Source organism: Barbus barbus, assembly GCF_936440315.1.
Source record: "Barbus barbus genome assembly, chromosome: 6".
Classification (NCBI taxonomy): domain Eukaryota; kingdom Metazoa; phylum Chordata; class Actinopteri; order Cypriniformes; family Cyprinidae; genus Barbus; species Barbus barbus.
This window is the reverse complement of record NC_136734.1, coordinates 39,897,256-39,918,887: the sequence shown is the minus strand read 5'-3', so window position 1 is coordinate 39,918,887 and position 21,632 is coordinate 39,897,256. Positions and strand designations below refer to the sequence as shown.

Genomic DNA, 21,632 nt, shown 5'->3' with positions numbered 1-21,632 from the left:
CTGGTAACCGTCTATTCACTTTGCTTCCATCTGGTAAGCGCTTCCGTAGCCTGATGGCAAAAACTGAGAGACTTAGGAGGAGCTTCTTCCCCCAGGCCATCAGGCTCCTAAACTCTAACTCTGTGTCATAACATCACTTGACTCCATGTAAATATCACCATATCAATAAGCTATTCATAATTTTCTCTACCTCATATTGCTGCTATTTAAATACCTTGTACAACTTTTTTGCACATTCTTTTTGCACATTCCTCTTTATTACTAAGTCAACAACATACTGACCTGCACATTTATATTTATATTTTTTATCTTTTATTTTATTATTTTATTTTTTCTACTTTTCTTTTTCTTAATATTTGTATACTTTATAATTGCACTGTTCTTGGAGCGGACCTGACCTACATTTCACTGCTGGTTATACTCTGTATAATTGTGTAATTTTTTGCCCTATTGCCCAACCATTTGATAGTACCATTTGTGGAATTTAGTGAAACTAGCTTATCATATAAACAGCATCAAGACATTAGCATGCATGTAAGCACCAGCATTGATCAAAGTGTCGTATTGTGTCCTTCGTTTCTACCAGTGTCCATTTGCAAGGTCATTCGTCAGGTCATTAAAGTCTGTCCACACATAAGAGGAGCAGTGTGGGTCAGTGAGGCAGAAGTGTGTGCCCTCTTTGTTGAGCAACTGCACTTTTCCATTGACCTTTGACCCTCTGAAGACAATTATTCATGGGTCATGATGGCCGACCTTCGCTTTAAATTAGCCTGCTGTCACGCTGACCCTCACCCTCTGTCCACTAAAAATAGGAAGAAAGGAAGAAAAAGAAGGAAAGAAGCAGTGGTTGTGACAAATATGAATATTTAGTGGCAGAGTCACACAGCTAGAGTCGCATTCATTAGAGTGGGCTTTTGCTGTGGTGTGTTTGAGCCGATAAAAGCTTGTCTGAGAAAATGCCGTAGGTTGCTTTTGTTATTTCTTAAACTATGCCCATGTGTGGGGAAATAACCATGTAATACCCTCCACCTGCTGCTGGGCCTGGCAAGAAATTAGCAACCTGCCAACAAGGCCAGCGTGGAGACGCTCAAACACACACACACACACACACACACACACACACACGCGCACACACACACACACACACTCTATGACTAGACAGTGCGTGGGAGGACAGCCTTTCTGAGACGGTTGAGAAACAGTCTAGAGAATCTTCTGTGCTAAAATAGTTTCACTCATGCGGCACCTTTTAAGAGCTCCATGACCTTGGAAGAACTTGTGCAACTTTTCTGTCCCGAGATAGTGAACTGTCTAATAAGTTCACTGAAGCACATAGTGTTTGGTGCAAATGTGTTTTATTCAAGCTTTAAACAGCCTAAACAGTATCCCATGTGGAGAAAAATAAAAATATAAAAATATATATGTCCAAAATATGTTTTACGCGTGTGCTGAAAACAATGTAAAAAAATAAATAAATTAAATTCAATTAAATAATAATTATATGTGTGTGTGTGTGTGTGTATATATATATATATGTATATATATATATATATACATATTAGTGCTGTCAAACAATTAATCACATCCAAAATATAAGTTTTTGTTTACATAATATATGTATGTGTACTGTGTTTATTTATTATGTGTATATAAACACACACACACACACACACACACACACACACATACATTAAGTATATTTTTTTTAAATATTTGCATATTTATTAATTTATGCATCTATATATTCTATATAAATATATTTAAAATATAAACAACATATTTTCTTAAATATATTTATGCATGTGTGTGTATTTATATATACACATAATAAATATACACAGTACACATACTATATTATGTAAACAAATATTTTTTGTTTTTTTTGGATGCGATTAATCGCGATTAATTGTTTGACAGCACTAATACATACATATATAATATTTTAAATATAATATTTATTTTAATATATTTCTTTATAGAAAATATTTTGGACAATGTAAATATATTTAGATTTAAAATGTATTTAACAAAATATAAAATGAAAAATTTAAATTAAAATTATAATACCATTACATAAAATATAATAATATAGAAAATATTTTTATTTTATTAGCAATATATGCTTAGAAATATTTTTTTTATATATATATCTCTAAAAACAATTAGGTTAATACATAAAATATATATTTTAAAATATTTTAGTGCTGTTAAACAATTAATCCAAACGCATCCAAAATAAAAGTTAAAATTGTTTACATAATATGTGTGTGTGTGTGTGTGTGTATATATAAATACACATATGCATGTATATATTTAAGAAAAATAAGTTATGTTTATATTTTACATATATTTATATATAATATACATTATGTGAATATAAATATATAAATGCAAATACATATAATACATATATACATAATAAATACACTCATATATTATGTAAACAAAAACTTTTATTTTTTATTTTGGATCGCGATTAATCATTTGACAGCACTGAAATATTTTATGGAGTGTGTTTTAATCAAACTGTATACACCAATAAGTGTTTAGTGTCTTTATAATTGATGCTGCTACTTTATAAAGTAGGATCTGTGTGGTATATGAGAGTGGGTAGAGAGATTTTGGGTGCCTTTGCTTAGTGTGTGTGTTGTGTTTATATAAGTGGGAGGATCACAAAGTAATGCTCTGGCTTCATTTCAAGCCTTTTCACAACAAACCCCAGGGCTGTGTCAGATTTATCTGAAAATTTTCTCATAAAAATTACAAACCAAACAAATCCCATGTTAGGAGACGCCCACTGATATAAACCGATGCTCTCAAGCCCTGGATTCAAACCTGCCCCCACCAAACAAACTTTCTTGCTTTTTTATGTCTACTGGGTATAGAATTAAGTGCATCTCGTTCTGCTGAGGATGAAGCAAATATTGTATTATCACAATATAAAACTAGTTGTCTCGTAAGTGGACAATTCACGGGGATAAACTTTGCCACTCAAAATTACCACATTATTCTAAAAGACCTTTCTCACAATAACCGTAATTATATTGTGCTGCATAACGCAAAGAGAAGGAAAGCGACAGATGGTGACTTTGTATGGTGCATGGAAAACAACATTTGATCATTTGGTTTCTTTTCAATTGTTTAAAAATCAGCTGGTCTTGCTTTCTGCATTAGTTCAGCTCTGCTATAAAACAATCTGCTCGCTCATCTTTTTTTCTGTTTTTGACAGTAGAATAAATAACAATCTCTTAATGATGCTTCAGTTTTCAACAGCAAGTGTTTGTGAGTCCATTCGGGGCGAGAAAGGAGAACGTGTGGGTCAGTTTTCCAAAGGTTACTGATATCGCAGCTGTGTTCCACGAGACTGGAGAAGCCAGAATATTTTAGCTGAGATTTATTCATGAGATATTAATACTAGAAAAATGCACATATCAATTTCAAATAAGTGCATTCTGACATGCTTTATTGACTGTTAAGATTACGATGGCTCACCTTTGAGCACATGCACGCACAGAGGTGAGGTAAGGTTGAGGTGAGCTCATATGTTTACCCCAGACTCCATCCCAAAGGAAAACAGCAGAGCTGCTACACCTTATAATGAGGAAATACTATGGTATCCAGCTGATTACTGCAGTCTCTAATGCATCCTAATACACCTTTTCACACTGTATAAAACATCACATCATAAAAGAAACATCATTGGCTCTAATTACGACGTGATGACATCAAGCCTTTGGGATAAGCCTCGCATGCTGGTTCTAATTGCAGTGATTCTCACATATGGCTGGTGCTCTACAATGAATCAATGTTTCTATTTAAACATCAGGTAAATAGTTTGATGGCAGTCTGTCAGCATAAATTAGTTAATGCATTCAGTGAATGTTAATTTACAGTAAACCAGCTGCCAGTTGTTTATCGTTAAAATAAATGAGGTACATGCTATCTTAAGGTTAATTAGGATGCATCTCGATCTGAAACGTTCATGCAGATACGCAGCTGGAATTGTCAAAAACCCAAAAACATAACTAAACAAGCAGAGCGAATCATTCATGTGGATAAAAGATTTATAGGCTGACAATGATGGTGAGTGAATCTCACAAAATTAATCTATATAAATATATAACTAAATATATTACTAAATAATTATATAAATAAAATTATAATACTAAAACTATTCAAATAGTTACTTATTCAAACTATTCAAATATATATATATATATATATATACACACATAAACACACATAAACACACACACACACACACACACACACACACACACACACACACACACACACACACACACACACACACACACACAGAGAATATAAGAGTACAGCTGAGGATGTGAGAGCCAGAGAGTGACAAGGAGCAGACATGAAAGACAGACAGACTACTAGAGTAAAGAAAAAACAGAGGGAGGGCAGATGGATGACACACTGAAAAAAACAGCAGAGAAAACAGAACAAGACAGAGAAAAGGTGAGAGACAGAGGGTGAGGGGAAGGCAAGATATACAAGAGACTCAGAAAGATGTATTGCATTGAAAGAGAGTGAAAGAGAGAGAGAGAAGGTTGTAAACAGTGCAACGAAAGCAAATTAAGTCCACAAAGGGAGAGGAAGTTCTCTGTGGACACAGATGAGGTCATATTTATTAATAACACCCTTACTAATACAAAAAGGCAGGACGAAGTGTGAACAGACTGGGACGGGGATTTTAATGGGACAATATGCACATGCAAGCATGTGTGTGCGTGACTATGTTCCTCTGTGTGTGTGTCGAAGTTTGTTTAGTAGGACACGTTGGCCCTGCTATAACTCAGCAGGGCTGATGTGTCAGAGAACACTGCATAGAGAACAGAACGAAAGAAAGACAGAGAGAGAGAGACACAGAAAAATAGAGGTTACTCAGGGCCGTGGTGGTGGTTGGGAGCTTGGATGGATTAGAGGCACATCTGTCAAAAGCTAACAGAAACAGAGAGAGAGAGACAGAGAGAGAGAGAGTAACTCATATACTGCGGTCTTACTGCCAACTGCACATTTTACTGCTGTGATTAAAGATGTCAAAAGTACTGTAACGGTTCTTCAGTACAAAGTCGATACTAAAATAAAACAAAACATCACTTTTTACCACATAACGATTTCAAATATTCACTTGCATGCACACTCTGGGAAATCACTCGACCCATATCACATATATTTGTGTGTTAATATATATATATATATAGCACATATATATGCATATATAGTACATACTGCAGCACATATAACATACAGTACATAAAATGACCCATAGCAGCTCTATACAGTTGGAGCTGGGGAATATTGTTTTTAAATATATACAGTATGAAGTATTTACTGTAAACAGCATGCATTTTATTTTGTTCAAACCTCGAAAGGCCCCAATATATTACAAAATGTTATTCAAGGGGGCAACAAAAACAATATATTGCACAAAATATTAAAACTATTGCCCAGTAAATATTTTAAAAAAACATTTTTGTTGCCTCTTTAAGTACATTTAGTAATAGGCCTATATTTTGCCCATTACAAAATATGTAAGTACACCTTCAATTTGAGAAATGTATTTCCATAATTAAATAACTCAAAATTGTAAATAAAATATAATATGTACAAACGATGATGATACTTTATTGTCCCTTTCAAGGGAAATTTGTTTTGGCCAATAATACAAACTGAAGCTGAATAAGATAAACCATGCATTTAAAAAACATATGTGGAATTATAAATCAAATAGCTAAAACTTATTGAAAATATATTAATGCAAATATATTTTAACATCTATATTAGCAATATATTTGGGCCATTTAATGTTGTATGATGTAATGTTGGAACTTAATGTAAAATACATAATTATTTAATGAAGTGAAATTACTTTTTTGCATACAATGAATAAATAAAATATATTCTATTATACTTTTGTCCAGTATTATTTTATTATCATTTGCAATTACAGATTTTACATCACAGCTCAAAAATCACTAATGGCTCTGTCCAGAACAGTACATTTGATAAGTGTTTATTATTGTGCTTTTGCATTATCGACACACTATTTTCCTATTTAACACTGTAAAGCTGCTTTGACACACTCTGTATTGTTAAAAGCGCTATATAAATAAAGGTGACTTGACTTGGCTAATGTGTGCATGAAGTCCACAAGAACACAATGTCCATGCAAAGTGTACTTTCTCTAGTACCGAAATTTTGGTATCATTACAACCAAAAGTACACCAGATTTCCAGCAAGTCATTTCAAGTTGAGCTGCTCAAAGTCATCAGACTGACCACTAAACCAAAATAACCTACAGCTAAAGCTGTGTCTCACTCTCTCATTCTTTTCAAGAGACTCTCAGTAGATAAGGATTGAAACTCTATCTCTCTGTTCTATAGGGCCGCTGGTCCTGCCTTCTCTGTGGTAATGGATCTCTAATAGGTAAAGAGCTGAGAAAGAGGAAGCAGAAACCCCGTTCCTGTTTTAATCAGCGGATCCCATACAGACGCTCTCAAACCCTCTCCGGCCTCGGTCTAAATTCATTTAGAACTACTTTCGGTCAACGGCCAGCTAATAAACTGCTGGTAAATGTTGCTAAGTTTAAAAGCCCTATTAAAATCCACCTCGGACCCAGAGCCAATCAATGACTGTGAAATCTTTCAGTGCAGCTCGCTCACGTCTCTTTAAATTGATATGTTCAGGGTCCGAAGTGATTCGGTTGCAGGTGAGTCAGACCTTTCAAATGAGAATATGTTTTCCGTTAAGAGGCGAAATGAAAATAAAATTTCAGACAGGCATGAAGACACAAAGAGAGATGAGAGAGAAAGGAAAGATGGGGAAGAGTACACCACCGGGCTGGCCTGGGGTCAGTGCCTTGTAGTGAATAACAAGAGAAATGGAAAAAGCAGCAGAGAGGTGGAGAGCCCTTCAGGTCTCCTTCTGAGAGGATCAGGCCACCTGTGTAGCATCCTAGATTAATACGGGAAATACGGGAAACCAGAAACTCACACACAAGCTCTGAGTCAAACAACACTCTGATACCAATCCAAATGAGTCATTCTCAAACTGATGATGAAAAATGTGTATTATTATTATTCCAGAACTCTGGAAATGGTCAATTCTGACTAGTTGTCATCAAATATTCTACCTGAACACTCTTAAAAATAAAGGTTCCAAAAGGGTGTTTTCACAGCGATGCCATAGAAGAACCAAAAGAACCTTTCAGTAAACAGTTCCTAATAGAACCATTTTAAACATCTAAAGAACCTTTTTCAACTATTTTCAACCTTTTCTGCATTTGAAAGGTTCCATGGATGTTCAAGGTTCAACTGTATATAGAATACTGTATATACTGTATATTTAGCTGTAAACTTCAAATTTGTCCCAGGATACCAATTTCCTACACTAAAAAAAAAAAGTCATTTAAAAAATTCAATGTGTTATGTCAAGTAACATCAATTAATTAAATTTTTAAGTAGAATAGAAATTGTATTTTCTTAGACAACATACTCCAATGATCATGAATGAAAAATCATGTTTTATAGTGTACAAAGCTGTCCACAATCTGTTTATTTTCATATAACAAATAAAATTTTACATATTTAAATCAATGCACATTTTATTAATGAGATAACAATCAGCCAGCCATTATTAGAAACATTAACCATTTAAAACAACATAACACAAATAACCCAATGTAATAGTTATGTTTGAAAGAACTGGATACTTCACTTCAGCAAAGACACATTAAACTGATCAGAAATGACAGGAAATACATTTATAATGTTACAATAAAATTCTATTTTAAAGAAATGTATCACGGTTTCTGCAAAACAAATATATACTGTATATATATTTAGCCTATTATTAAGATATTTTAATATCCCACAATATTACTGTATTTTTGATCAAATTAATGCAGCCTTGATGAGCATAAGAAACTTCTGACCAGAAGCTTATTCACTGATGCTGAGGGGTGAAAACTTGAAGATTAAGGTAAATTGTTCTTAATTTGTCTTCTGGGAAACATGCAAGTGTCTTCTGTTGCTTCCAAAGGGAAGTACTAAATGATAAAAAAAAAAAAGATAATTCACCAAAATAAGAAAGATTTTGATATCTTCATCCTGTTCAAAAGTTTTCACCCCCCAAGGCTCTTAATGCATCGTGTTTCCTTCTGGAGCATCAGTGAATGTTTGAACCTTTTTTAATTGTTGTGTTTGAGTCCCTCAATCATCCTCAGCGTGAAAAGATGGATCTCAAAATCAATCAGTCACTGCTGGAAAGGGTTCAAATATGCAAAAGATGCTGGAAAACTGAAGAATCTGCAGGACCTGGAGGATTTTTCTGAAGAACAGTTCAGTTGAACTGTTCAGAACAAACAAGGGACTCATGAACAACCATCACAAAACAAAAACACAGTCGTAGATCATCCAGGTAACCACACACAGTATTAAGAATCACTTTTCAATGGGGTTATTTTAATAATTTCAGCTATTTTGTTTTGTCTTGTGGACTATATGTAAACATCTTTTATGTAAAATATCTTACTTAGGACATTACTACATAAAAAATAACATGCATTTGGCATGATCTCTCTTATTTTTTTAAAATTATTAACATTTTCACAGATTCGGCAAGATTCGCATGCAACAGTATCTCTCACTCGCTACACAGATATCGACCAACATCAATAGGTTAACCGATATATTGTGCATCCCTAAAAATAGCAGCATTTCTACAGAAACAGTGGCAGTTCCCTTCCATCAATACTCCAGGACACATGATCTATTCAATCAATGCACATCAGATATGTGATATACAATCCAGCACCGGTGCGTAAACCATACCTGAATCTCCAGGTTCAGACTAATGGAGTGCAGCGCTCCAGATTAACCATGACAGCCCTGAGCACAGCTTAGCCCACCATAATAACCACACACACAATACTGCTTTGTTAATGCTGGGAGGGGAACCCCACTAGCACAACAATACAAGCACAACAGCCATGAGACTCACTCTGTCAGACAAACACCTACATACACAGCAAGTGTTTTAATGGTAAGCCTGCGTTATTAATTAAATAAAAGCTCCCGGAGGGAGAGGAGGGGGTGTGTGGATCGTGTGAATTTAATCGGCACACATTCAATAACGGCATCAGAAAGCTGGATAGGCAGACAGACAGAGAGAGAGAGAGACAGAGAGGTAATGTCGCGCTGCACTCTTTAAGCGTGTGGCATGATGCAACGCAACCAAACTAGATCATATTATATTCAAGTGAGTGGGGAAAACTAGACTGCATTATAATAAATGACGCAGTCAAGCAAGCTAAGCAATGCAACAAAACTAGACTGCATCCATTATAATTAAAGCAATCTATACGGCATCTGAGGGTTGATTAAATTAAAACCAAATTACAAAGAAACTAAAATCAATCTTTTGTTAAAAGCCAGTAAATTTCAGCATCACACCATTATAATGTACAATAAAAAAAAATTGTCTATAAACAATATTTATTAAATAAGTCATGGGAATGAATTAGTAATTTGTTGCCACTGTATGTATACATACTATATATATATATATATATATATATATATATACTGTATATAAATAACCAATTTTGTGTATTTTGTAAAATGAATAATTAAAATGAAATGGCAAGCAGCATATTGAATGAAACATGACATTTTGAAGTAGAATAACTGAAATAGTATTTTTTTGTAAAACGTACTTCAATATCTTATTAATAATGTTTTATTTACAACATCGAAAAGTATTTTAGGTAGTGCTGTCATTGTTTTTATATAGCTTTGACCAGGTCAGTTTGTAGGCCAAATTTCAAGTGAATTGGTCAAATGGTCAGGAGTAGGAAAAATTACAAAAAGTGGAAATCGTAATAATCGTAGATTCAGATGAAGGATTTACATTCTGGCCAATAAGGTTCCTTAAAAGTAAAAAAAAAAAAAATCTACATGTATTCATTCATTCCAATTCTCACAGCATCATTTAGACATCCTGCCAAGTTTCCGGTCGGATACCAGGTGAGCAACTGCTATTGAGATGAATGGGAACGGATAGGTCTCTCCAGGAATTACAGATGTTCTTGACACCGCTCATAGTGTTGTGACACTGCAGCTATATTGCTCCCATTATGATTAACAAGAGAACCTGCTCCGCAAACATGCATTTGTGATGTAGCAATGGCAGCGATGCAGTTTTGTTGCTCGTTCACAACGTGGCTGGTGTATTTGTGGGATAGAGGGAAAAGAGAAAGGGCAGAAAGGTATCCGTGGGACCAGGTCTGTTTCTCCCACCCGTCTTTCTCCATTATCCGTCAACCTCTTTTAAAGCGATGCTTTATTGATTTTCTCATACGTGGTAGAGCCACAGCTTACCAGGGGGTTTTCTCTGTCTCTCTTTGCCTCCCTCGAGCTCCCCGTCTGTTTCACAGTGCTGCTATACAATCATAATAAAAAGAGTTTTTCTCTCTACGGCTGCCGGTTTTTTTTTTTTTGGTGAGAAGGAACTTTGCTTAATAGGCGCAAAAAATAAGCTCCTAGATAAACTGTTCCATGTGTGCTGGAGAGGTGTGAGAGAGAGAGCAAGGCAAAGGAAAAGAGAGAAGGCAGCACGTGGATAGGGTCTATTACAAACACACAGAAGCACTCGGCATGAGGATCCAGGAGAAAAAAGACTCACTGGAGGGAAAAGAGATGGAGAGAGGAGCAGAAAGAGAAGGAGAGGCTGAGGAGATTGATGCTGTATTTGCTGTCTGCTGGTTCGCCGTTATCTCTGTTTCTCAGGTCCGGCGTTTATGGGTGCTCCCATGCTTTGCTCCTCTATCTTCCACTCTTTCTTGCCTCTTCTGGAAAGAAATTCACTCTCTTTCTCAATTTCCATTTAAAGTACTTTACATACTATATTGCCAAAGCATCAATTTGAAAAAGAGGGAGAAAAATTTTAATAAAATAAAACATTAAAATAAAATAGAGAAAATACTAAATGAAACATTCAAAAAATGTATTAAATTTAAATAAACAAAAAGAAATAAAGAAAGACTAAGTGAACATTATATGAATAGTTCACCTAAAAATATAAATTCTGATAAAAAATACAATAAAATTTAAAATATTTTACATACTATATTGTCAAAGCATCAATTTGAAAAAGAGGGAGAAAATTTGAATAAAGTAAAACATTAGAAATATTTAATAAAATATTCATAAATTACATTTAAATAAACAAAAATAAATAAAGAAAGACTAAGTGAACATTATATGAATAGTCCACCAAAAAATAAATATAAATTAAAAAATACAATAACATTTTAAATATTTTACATATTGCCAAACATCAACATGAAAAAGAGGGAGCCAAATTATAATAATAAAATAAAACATTAAAAAAAGTACTTTACATACTATATTTCTAAAGCATCATAGAGAACATTTAGGATGACACAATAAACATAAAAAAATAAAATAAAATTGAAAGTACTTTACATAGTATATTGCCAAAGCATGAATATAAAAAAGACGGAGAAAAGTTAGAATAATAAAATAATATTAGACAAATAATAAAATATTAAAATAAGATTAAAATAAAATAAAACAAAAAATAAAGAAAGACAGAATGGACTCATAATAAAGGAACAGTTCACGCAAAAAAAGAAAAGATAATTCTGTCATTATTTACACACCCTCATGTCATTCCAAACACAACATATGACTTTATGAGGAATATCCAGGCCACTCTTTTCCATACAGTGACTGTGAATAAGGACTAGGGCTGTCAAAATCCAAAATGACAGAAAGCACCATAAAAGTACCCCGTTCCATGGAAGAATAAAGTCATACAGATTTGACAGGGTGAATAAATAATGACAGATTTTGTTCATTTCTGGCTGAACTACTGCTTTAAGAGTCCTCCACTGCACAGACAACTTGAATATGATGATCGAAGTGGTTTCTGAGGGAGTGCGGCTGAAATATGAATTTTGCAGATGCATAACTATCCTCCCCCAGTAGCATTTGCATTTGATCTCTCTCTTTGTTGCCATTTTCTGTCAGCTCTCTGCCCTCTCTATCTGCACTAGTCTCTCTCTTCTGAGCGACAGAGCAGCAGGAGGTGTGCAGCGTGTAGCAAACCAGGGTTAAAGGTCATTCAGCAGAAGATGAGGGAGGGTGAGGGGCTAAGCGTTTGCACACCACGGTCTAATGCTTCAACAGCCTCGCTATTATTTATTTATTACAATTTATTTGAAAAGGGACACGTAAATGTAAGGGGCCAAACCATTTAAAATTTGATATACCATACACAAATTTGAAATAAAGTCTAAAATGATGAAAACTCAACAGTGGTGATGTTAGTTGGATGTTAAAGTCTGTCTATATAAAGATTTTAGAGGTTTGATAACCAGGTAAAAAGGATTGCAGCATGCATGAAAGTCTTAGCTACATCAGAAGGAAGACATTGTCTAATTTGTCTGAAGTTTACCAAGTTATATTTTTTTATATTTTTCCCGTTTTAAACCAAGATAATTAAACTCTGTAGCTATCTCTATCTTTTCATAGTTTATAGAAATGTCTGTATTATAAGAGCAATTGTTTCTCCGTCCTGTGGGTCTTGCACATCTGGGGGGATCTGCTTTGGGGATCAAGCTGTAGAAATTGGCACAGAAACCTGCCTTGCACCAGGAGGCAGCGGTGTTGGGGTGGTCTGGGCCTGTGCGCTGAGGTTTTTTGTGGACGTTTCTCCCAAGGGAAGAGGGGATGGTTAAGGGAAGAGGGCTGAGCCCAGCTGTGGAGCCGTTTCTCTGGCTGTGTTTCTGCCCCGACGGCAACACACAGCCACTTTTATTGTGTGTGTGAAAGCTGGAGCGCTTGAGTGTTTGTTCCTCTGGTGTTTCCTGCTGCTAAACGGTTCAATCTTTAAGTCACACGGGAAGGAATTACGTTAAAAGGCAAAGCAATGCCAAAATGAGTTATTACGCCACTAATTCACGAAAGCAAGTGTCCCTTGCCCAAAACATTATCTGCGATGCAACATGCATTGTTTGTGTGTGTGGATGAAGGTTGCAATTGCTAAGACGTTCTGATAGGTTGCTAGGGTGTTTGACCCATACAATGTATTGTTGGATATTGCTACAAATATAACTTATGACTGCTTTTGTGCTCCAGGGTCACATATGTCACTGAATGACATTAGGGTGAGTAAATAATCATTTTTTTGAGAAACTATCCCTTTACAAAGTAATGCACATCTCAACAAGGCACATCATTCATGTCTATTAGAGCTACACAATATGGAGGAAAAATCAAAATGCAATTTTTAAGATTAGAATTGCGACTGTGATTTAAAATGGGACCAAAAACAATGTTTAAGCGACTCAAACTCAGAGATGGAGTTTGTGTGGAGCAGCATTTACTGCATATCGAGCCACTCTGAGATGCTGCAAACACCGGCGGATAATGAGCTGCTTGTGTAAGACTCAGCACATATATTTTATAATCACAGCCTCCGCTTTGATAGTCGCACTAAGCCGTATCACGATTTTGGTTGGTTTTATATTGATTAATCATGCAGCCCTAATATCCGCACAAATGTTGTGGAACAAATTAGACACTTGCGTTTAATTCTTAGGCTTACAGGTTTGTTCAAATCCTAGAATCACTCATAATACAAACCCTAAAGCTTGAACACTCCTCAACCGCTTATCAGTGCAGATGGGCTTTAAACATGGCAACGTTCACATTACAGCCTGAGCTGAATTCAGCGCCAAACACTCCCTCAAATAGGCCTGAGATTTCACCGTTCCAACTCCATTGTGTGCAACAATACACTTAAGCAAATACATTTGGCTTTTGGGGAGAAAAAACACCCATTAATTCCAGGCAAAGGGGGACATGAGGCACCCAAACCAGATGTGAGCTCAGTAAACAACCTGAGCCCGAGATGCATTAGGGCAAACATCTGTTAGGAACGCGTGAGCAGAAGAGAGCGAGGGAGAAGAAAAGCTGCACTTGCTCAAAGCAAAAGCACAGACATGTGATGCTTCTAAATAACATTTCTGTAAACACAATTTCCAAAAGGACATTTGGAAATGGCTCGCACAAAAGGAACTCATTGATGCAATCCAGCTCCTACCTGTGGCTGCCAAGCTTTGAATGGCGAAAAACAAAAGTCTGATCCTAATTTTAGAGTGGACTAGAAGAAAAGTCATGCAAACGCAAATGCATATAGTTGCACTCATACATATACAACAAATGCACAGCTTGAAAAAATCACTGGCAGAGCCTGTGGGGAAGGACACTAAAATAGCAGATGGTCGATACTGGTCATTTGCTAGCAAACGAGAGGGCCTACGCTCTCCACCTTTCCCCTCTGCGAGGTCTCCATATGCAGCTCGTAAAAGACATGCAAAACTGGCCTGATGGATCCACCTCAGCACCGGGAAAACGAGCCCCGGGGCGGAGGTAGCAAAACGAGGTGAGGGAACGCTACTGAAAACGGCATTCATGGTCTAATGAGCTACACTGAATGAATTTTAAAGGGACAGTTGACAAAAAAAAAAAATTCTGTCATTATTTACTCATTCAAATATCAGTCCAAACCTGTATGAAGACTTAACAAGATAACTGAAAGTGTTGTCTGTCCAGTGTTGTTTTGCACCCCATTGACTTTCATTGTACAGACAACGGTCTTTCAAATATCTTTCATTGTATGGATACAAAACACTTATTTTCTGGTCTGCAGCAGTTTTGATAACTAAAACTAAAACTATTAAAAGTTGTTTGCGGCAATTGAAATAAAGCTGAAATAAAAAGAAAATTTGAAATTTTGCCTTGGCAACTAAAATAAAATAAAATAAGTTGAAATACTAAAAAGTAGAAAACGAAAAGTGTAATAAAAAAGAAAAGAAATTAAAGATATAGAAATACTTAAATTATAAAAATGACTAAAAATGACTAAAACAAAAATTGAAAAGAAAACTGAAAATATAAAAATAAAATATGTAAAGTACTAAAGTATTAATTTGATATTTTAATAGATATTAATGATATTAAATAGAATTTAAATTTTTGGCTGAACTATCCCTTTAAATGTCTTTCGAAACTTGATTTTTCAAGTCTGTATCATTTTTACGGGTCTGTGTGGACGGGTTTCTTCACAGCTGCGCACACACAGACAAATGCACACACACACGCACACACATACACATACACACACGCACACACACACACACACGCAGACACAAGTCAAGTCAAGCCACCTTTATTTATATAGCGCTTTTAACAATGTAAATTGTGTCAAAGCAACTGCACAATATCATAAAATAAAAATAGTGTGTCAAAAATGTAAATGAAAAGATTAAAAAAAAGATATATATTTTCAGTTAAAGGCATTTCATTATTGCACACACACACACACTCACACACACACACACACACACACACACACACACACACACACACGCACACACACTCTCAAGCGGCATCACATCATTCCAATATGTGTAAACACACTGGGGGATGGTAGAAAAAAGCACTACCCTTAACGCAAATGCACACAAGCTGCCCTTCCATCCACACACACATGCAATCTCTTCTCTATTTGCAGCGCTGCTCTTAAAACACTCTTCCCCATCCCCTTTTCTAAACATCACCCATGTCCATCCCTGGCCCCTGCTGTTTTTACTCACCCGTCTCAGCAGACGAGCCGTCCGCTTGCGTCCACTCCAGATCACGGACTTGCCTTGACTGCATGACCTCCCTCCACTTTTACACACTCTTGGAGTACCATTGCGCTCATTACTAATACAGGTGGAAACAGAGAGTCTAACTAGAGACAGAGAGGAAATGGCATATAGGAGCGCACGCTGATAGAGAATAATGAGGGTTCTAGTCGAAGGGGTCACTGTCAATACACACAGCAGAGAAAGAGGGACAAACAACTCTTGTACAGGCTTGAATAGGGAACAACTTTACAATAAGCCAGAGGACGGAAGGTGTTACGCAAGGCGAGGCATTGCGCTCACCAATTGATTTCTATTAATTTGGCGTAAAAGCAGTTCAGGGATGCATCACGTTGGTCAGATGCATGCGCTAATTGCACGACAGTATCCACAAAACCACACGATCATAGCAAGACCCAAGGCCAGAACATTTGCTTCGTGATGTCAGGGATGTAATCCAATAATTCATTCATGTGATATGAGCTCCTGCAGAGGTTGATAGTGACAGCTTTCGAATTCCGTACAGGTATTTCTGATTGCTCTGTGCACATGTTGTTGACATTATAGTGCATTTTATAGTGCATGAATTGGGAATTATGAGCGTGGTTTCAATGATCCAATTAATACGGATGGTTTATACCTGACTTTTTTATCATGAATGTATATTTACAGTTGCATAAAAGGTCAAATTGCAGCTTGGATCTAGTCAAACAGATTTTTAAGCTCAAGGACAGCACTTATTTTGGAATAAAACACTATAAAATTGAACATATGAAGCTGAAAAGACATTTTTCTACCTGATTTGAGCCTTTAAATTCTTACATTTGAGTAACCAGCGTTTTTATCCAGTTTCTTTGAACTGAATCAAACAAGTTAATTTGTTACCCCACAAAGAACATTTTTACGTTCAGTGATCTCTCTTTAAAGAATCCTGATTTCAAGAGTTTGTTTTCAACATTTCAGCTTAAACACTGGATGATCAGACTATCAACAGCTTTATGAATCCCTCATGGTGATATACTAAACCTTGTATGGGAATCTGTGTGTGTGTGTGTGTGTGTGTGTGATTGAGTTTTAGGTACTATTGACTGAAGAAGGATGCGAGTCCATTGTGGGACAACAATGAGAAGACCTTCCCTCCAGGAGCCCAATTTGACTCTCAATAGGTTTGAGGAACATCTGGGCTGAAGGGGTGACAGTGTATGGGCCCCCAGCAAGCTATTCCCTGCCAAGTGCATTTAATACGGGAACACTGTCCAGGACAGGCTGGAAACAAACATGAATGGAGCACAATTATACAGTTACCGCTCTCTTCTCCCTCCACTGTTCATTAACAGACAATGACGAGAGCGTATGACAGCCCCACGTCCCAATAATAAAGAGCTTTGTTAGAGGCTTCCAGTCTCCTCTATGCTTACAGACACTGCATGAATCTCTACATTATAATGGACAATCGATTGTTCTTGGATATGATGATACATACTGCACTTACTATTTCACATACACAAGCTTTAAAATCCCATTCACATACACTGTTTTCAACCTGTATATATGATTTTTTGTCATTTTAGGGTTTTCATTAAGACAGGATTTGGAAAAGAAGGTGCTATATAGCCCTAAAAGTGTTTCTTGGGTCGTAATCATAGGGGAACCACTTTTGGTGCTATATAGCATCATATCTATACAGCACCTTTGTCAAATGGTGTATATGTAGAACCATAAGAGGTGCTATATTGCATTGAATTTCTTCAACAAAAACGGTGCTAAACAGCACCAACAGTGGTTCTTTGGCTCGTAAAGAACCTTTAAAGGGGCTTAACAGGTTCTGTATATGGTAGTGGTGCTATATAGCCCCTTAGTCATGCCAAAGAACCGGTGAAGAACCACTGAAGCACCAATATTTGGTGCTATACAGCACCAAAAGTGGTTCCCCTATGATTACGAGCCAACGAACCACTTATAGTGCTATATAGCACCATTTTTTTTAGAGTGTATATTTAGTGCAGACTTCTGGGGGCCCTAAGCCCCCAAGAAACCACAGCTCGGTGCGCTTTTAACGTGTTTTTGTTTAGTATCGAGCAAAAACGGCATGGAGACTGTATACGATGTTACATGATTTGACTGATTTGGATGTTATGTAGAAAGGGCAACAGCGCACTGCATTAAAGGAGCATTATGTTTTCATAACCACTGGCCAAAATCAAAAATGAAATTGAAATTAAATCATCTTTGAGAGGAAGGGGGCCCCTGGTGCTTCAGAACTCAAAAAATTCACCCGAGCAGTCATTTACTCACCATCAGTCCAAACCTCTACAAATGATTGGTCCATGCAATAACAATGAATGGTAAATGAAAGGGTCAGGCATCCAAAAAGTATCACAGAAATTGTCCTTTCAAAGTCCTCTGAACAAACCAGAAGCTTTATCTGACCAACAGGCCACATTTTAAGTTTAAAAAAGTTCTTACATCCATCCTGGTGCTCAAGTACAAGTACAAGAAAGCTAATCTATGTCTGATTCTCCACTTAACTTGCTGTTATCAGATCAATAGAGTGGAAGATCACTGAATGACAACTTAAATTTCTATCTCTATTCACAGAACTGCTAAAACTTAAGATATCGTACCATTTTTAGGCAACTTTAGATCATACTTTGGATTTGTCACTATTTATTGCATGGAAATCACTATTTATTGTAACTACATGGAAACCAGTAATCAGGGCATTCTCTAAAATGTCTCGTTTGTGTTCCACAGTGGAAAGTAAACCTTAAGTGCTTGGATCATGAAGGTGCGAAGAAAATACAGTATTTTTTTATTCTTAGGTTGACAGTCCCTTTGACCATTTCTCTGAGCGCCCAGCCTATAAACACCAGTGTCCACTCCATGCTGTAATTACTGTAATCTCCAGTATACAGCGCGCACTTATTTTATTATAGACGAACAGTCACAAGAAAATGAGGAAAACGCGCTGGTCTCAGCACAAAAACATCTGCTGCTGGTCAATCTCCAGCATGATCGTCTGATTTTCAACATCACTCTCACGTATAATTTCAATAGCGCATCACATAGTGCCTGTGTCACTATAAAGACATTTATTTTCAGTCAATATTCCCTCAGAGATAATCGTTTTATTGTCCTGTGAACGTGGCAGGAACGATGCAATTGCACTAAGAAAAAAAGTGCTGATGTTGTGCTTCAAATATATAAATCGCATTACATACACAATAAAGCGTCCGCGTTCTTCACTCACTCAATCTGGCGCTTGAAGATTTTAGTGTTTTATTTGTTTGCGCGTCGCGATGTGTGTGCGAGTTACATTCGCCAAAGTGACACAAACTGCCATCGATATTAATGCCAATCCTCTTTTGTTCGGATTTTAAACTTATCTAAACAATACGGCAACAGTTGGAGCTCCGCCGACTGAAAGACTGACTGACTTAATTACGGTATCAAATATCCTTTCCACCCCCAACGCTTTTACAATAAACGCATTTCTTTTTTTTTAAAAAACACACAAAATATGTTAAGTTGTGACGTCAATTTATAACAGAACAAAACACAGCAATAACACAACACACCGCAATAATCCAGATGCATTTGTATTGGAGGCGTCAAACTTACCTCTGGCTAGTCAGTGCGTAACGCTCGCGGCGGTCAGCGCGTCCAAAAACGCATGCAAACGCACACAGCGCTTGGTCTTACAAGAGCACCATTTCAAAACGAGGCCAACAAATCCCACATTTTCCAAAGAAAGACTCGGCTCCTTGTGTTTTCCCGCATGCTTTCTTTCTTGACGCCTAGGAGAGCGAGCGGCGCGATGGTCGGTGTCGGTTTACGCAGCGGAACTCTCTCCGTTCACTCCCTTTGTAGTAGTTCTAGAGAGGGAGGGTGTATTAAACCCGTCCAGATCCACTTCTTCAAAGCGGGTCCCCTCCGTCTCAACAACTTGAACCCCGCGCCCTGTTAAAGCGAAGCTCTGCGAGAGAGACAAAGGTGTTCTGCGCAGCTCCGACTCGCCACACACACTGCGCCGGAGATATACTGCCTCCTGATGGGTATCACTAAAGCGATGAGGCGGGTCGGTGGCTCACAAAAGCAGTACAAACACAGGTCTCCGCCCCAAACACCCCTGTCCTGTACGGGAACGGGGCCGGAACACCGGAACATCATCATAATCAGACGGAGTGAAGCGTTTGTCATTCTCTAATGGACTTCTGTGCTGTAGACACCTACATTATTGTAATGACTTTTTCTAACACTTTACAGTATTAAAGTGTATGACACAGAGCACCCAGGCTGTTACCAGTCATAAAGGCTGTTGCACAGTTAATGTGAAAAACAAAAACTAAAAACAAATTATATATATATAGGGTACAAAAAAAATCAAAATATTGAGAAAATCACCTTTAAAGTTGTTCAAATGAAGTTCTTAGCAATGCATATTACTAATCAAAAATTAAGTTTTAATATATTTACGGTAGGAAATTGACAAAATATCTTCATGGAGCACAATCTTTGCTTAATATCCTAATGATTTTTGGCATAAAAGAAAAATCAATAATTTATAAGTAAAATATTGTATCAGCATCACATAATGGTAATACATAACATGTTTGTTTCTTTTCTGTTATCAGTTAAAATACACGGTTTTATATGTGAAATAAAGGGTTAATGAAGAAAAACCCCAGAAAAAAGTTTATGAAAAAGTTATGAACTGAAACATACTTAAAATGGTGACATATATAATAATAATAATAAATAATTTTATTTAAATAATTTCTTTTCATTTTTGCTATCAGTTGAAATGTATGTAAAATAAGTGGTTTATTAAGAAATATAAAGTTATGCATTGAAATTTGCATGCACTAAAATGCCTGATGGATGGATGGATGGATGGATATGTGTGCCTGGGGTTATGATTAAAACAGTAGAGTTGAAGCAGCAGGAAGCAAAACAACGACCAGATAATCCTGTATATTCTGATTTCAGTAGATTCAATGGATTACGGCCGTCTCTGCATTTTAACACTTGAATGAATCTCTCTGTCTGCATCCTCAGCTTAAAACACTCAATCACGTAATATATACAGTACTATTTAGACATAAGCATCTTGCCAAAGGATTAACCTAAATTAAAAGAAAAGGGTATTTCAAAGTGTATCTAAACCTTTTTGTGGCATCTCTTTTCTTCATATTTCTTTAGAATAAGCAACTATCCTTCATTTTAAACAGTACTGGTGGTGCTTATGGAATAGTCAAGGAGCCTTTCATACCTCTCAAACTAAACATGTATAACTGCAGTTGTGACACTCAGTTATGGGCAGTGTTCCTCTAGTGTAATCATAATGGAAATCTTCATTATATTTCTGAGTGGCACAGGCTACTTAAATAAAAGCCTCTTGCCCCAGAGGCCCCTCAGATTCACGAATAAAAGCCTTAAGTGCGGGCGCTGGGAACGGAGGAAGCATAGATATCATTTAGAATCTGTTTGGATGAGGATTTACTCTGGGAGGCGAATCAAATGGATAATGGACACCAGTCCACAGTGGGACCCAGGAGACCACATAGAGACGAATCTACAAAACCTTTCACATCATAACAAAAACAATCTCCATCATGCCAAGCTGCATGGTGAAACATACAACTGCCATGGCATTTTAAAGGTTAATTTGACTCAATAAGAAGGTTTCGATTTGCATTTCTGCACTGTGACATGTTTCAATCGATTATTGGCTGGGAATACTGAGTATTTATGGAGATAGTGTACCAGTAGTAGAGCCCTATGATTGCCACGATGTTGAAGAGCAGGACATAATCACTGAATTTTGACAATTTTGGAAATCAAAAGTAGGGCTGTACTTTTTATCAAATTGCAACATGGAATAATGCCT

At 36.6% G+C, this 21,632-nt stretch overlaps 1 protein-coding gene across 1 annotated transcript in view; it reads right to left on the bottom strand.

The window, feature by feature from the left end:
* Positions 1-19,774, bottom strand: part of LOC306870923 (semaphorin-4C-like) — a 70,561-nt gene extending 50,787 nt beyond the window's left edge. The window contains exon 1 of the mRNA XM_079418511.1: positions 19,364-19,774. The gene's annotated coding sequence lies outside the window, so the exon portion shown is untranslated. The remainder of the gene's footprint in view (positions 1-19,363) is intronic.
* Between the last annotated feature and the right edge of the window lie 1,858 nt (positions 19,775-21,632).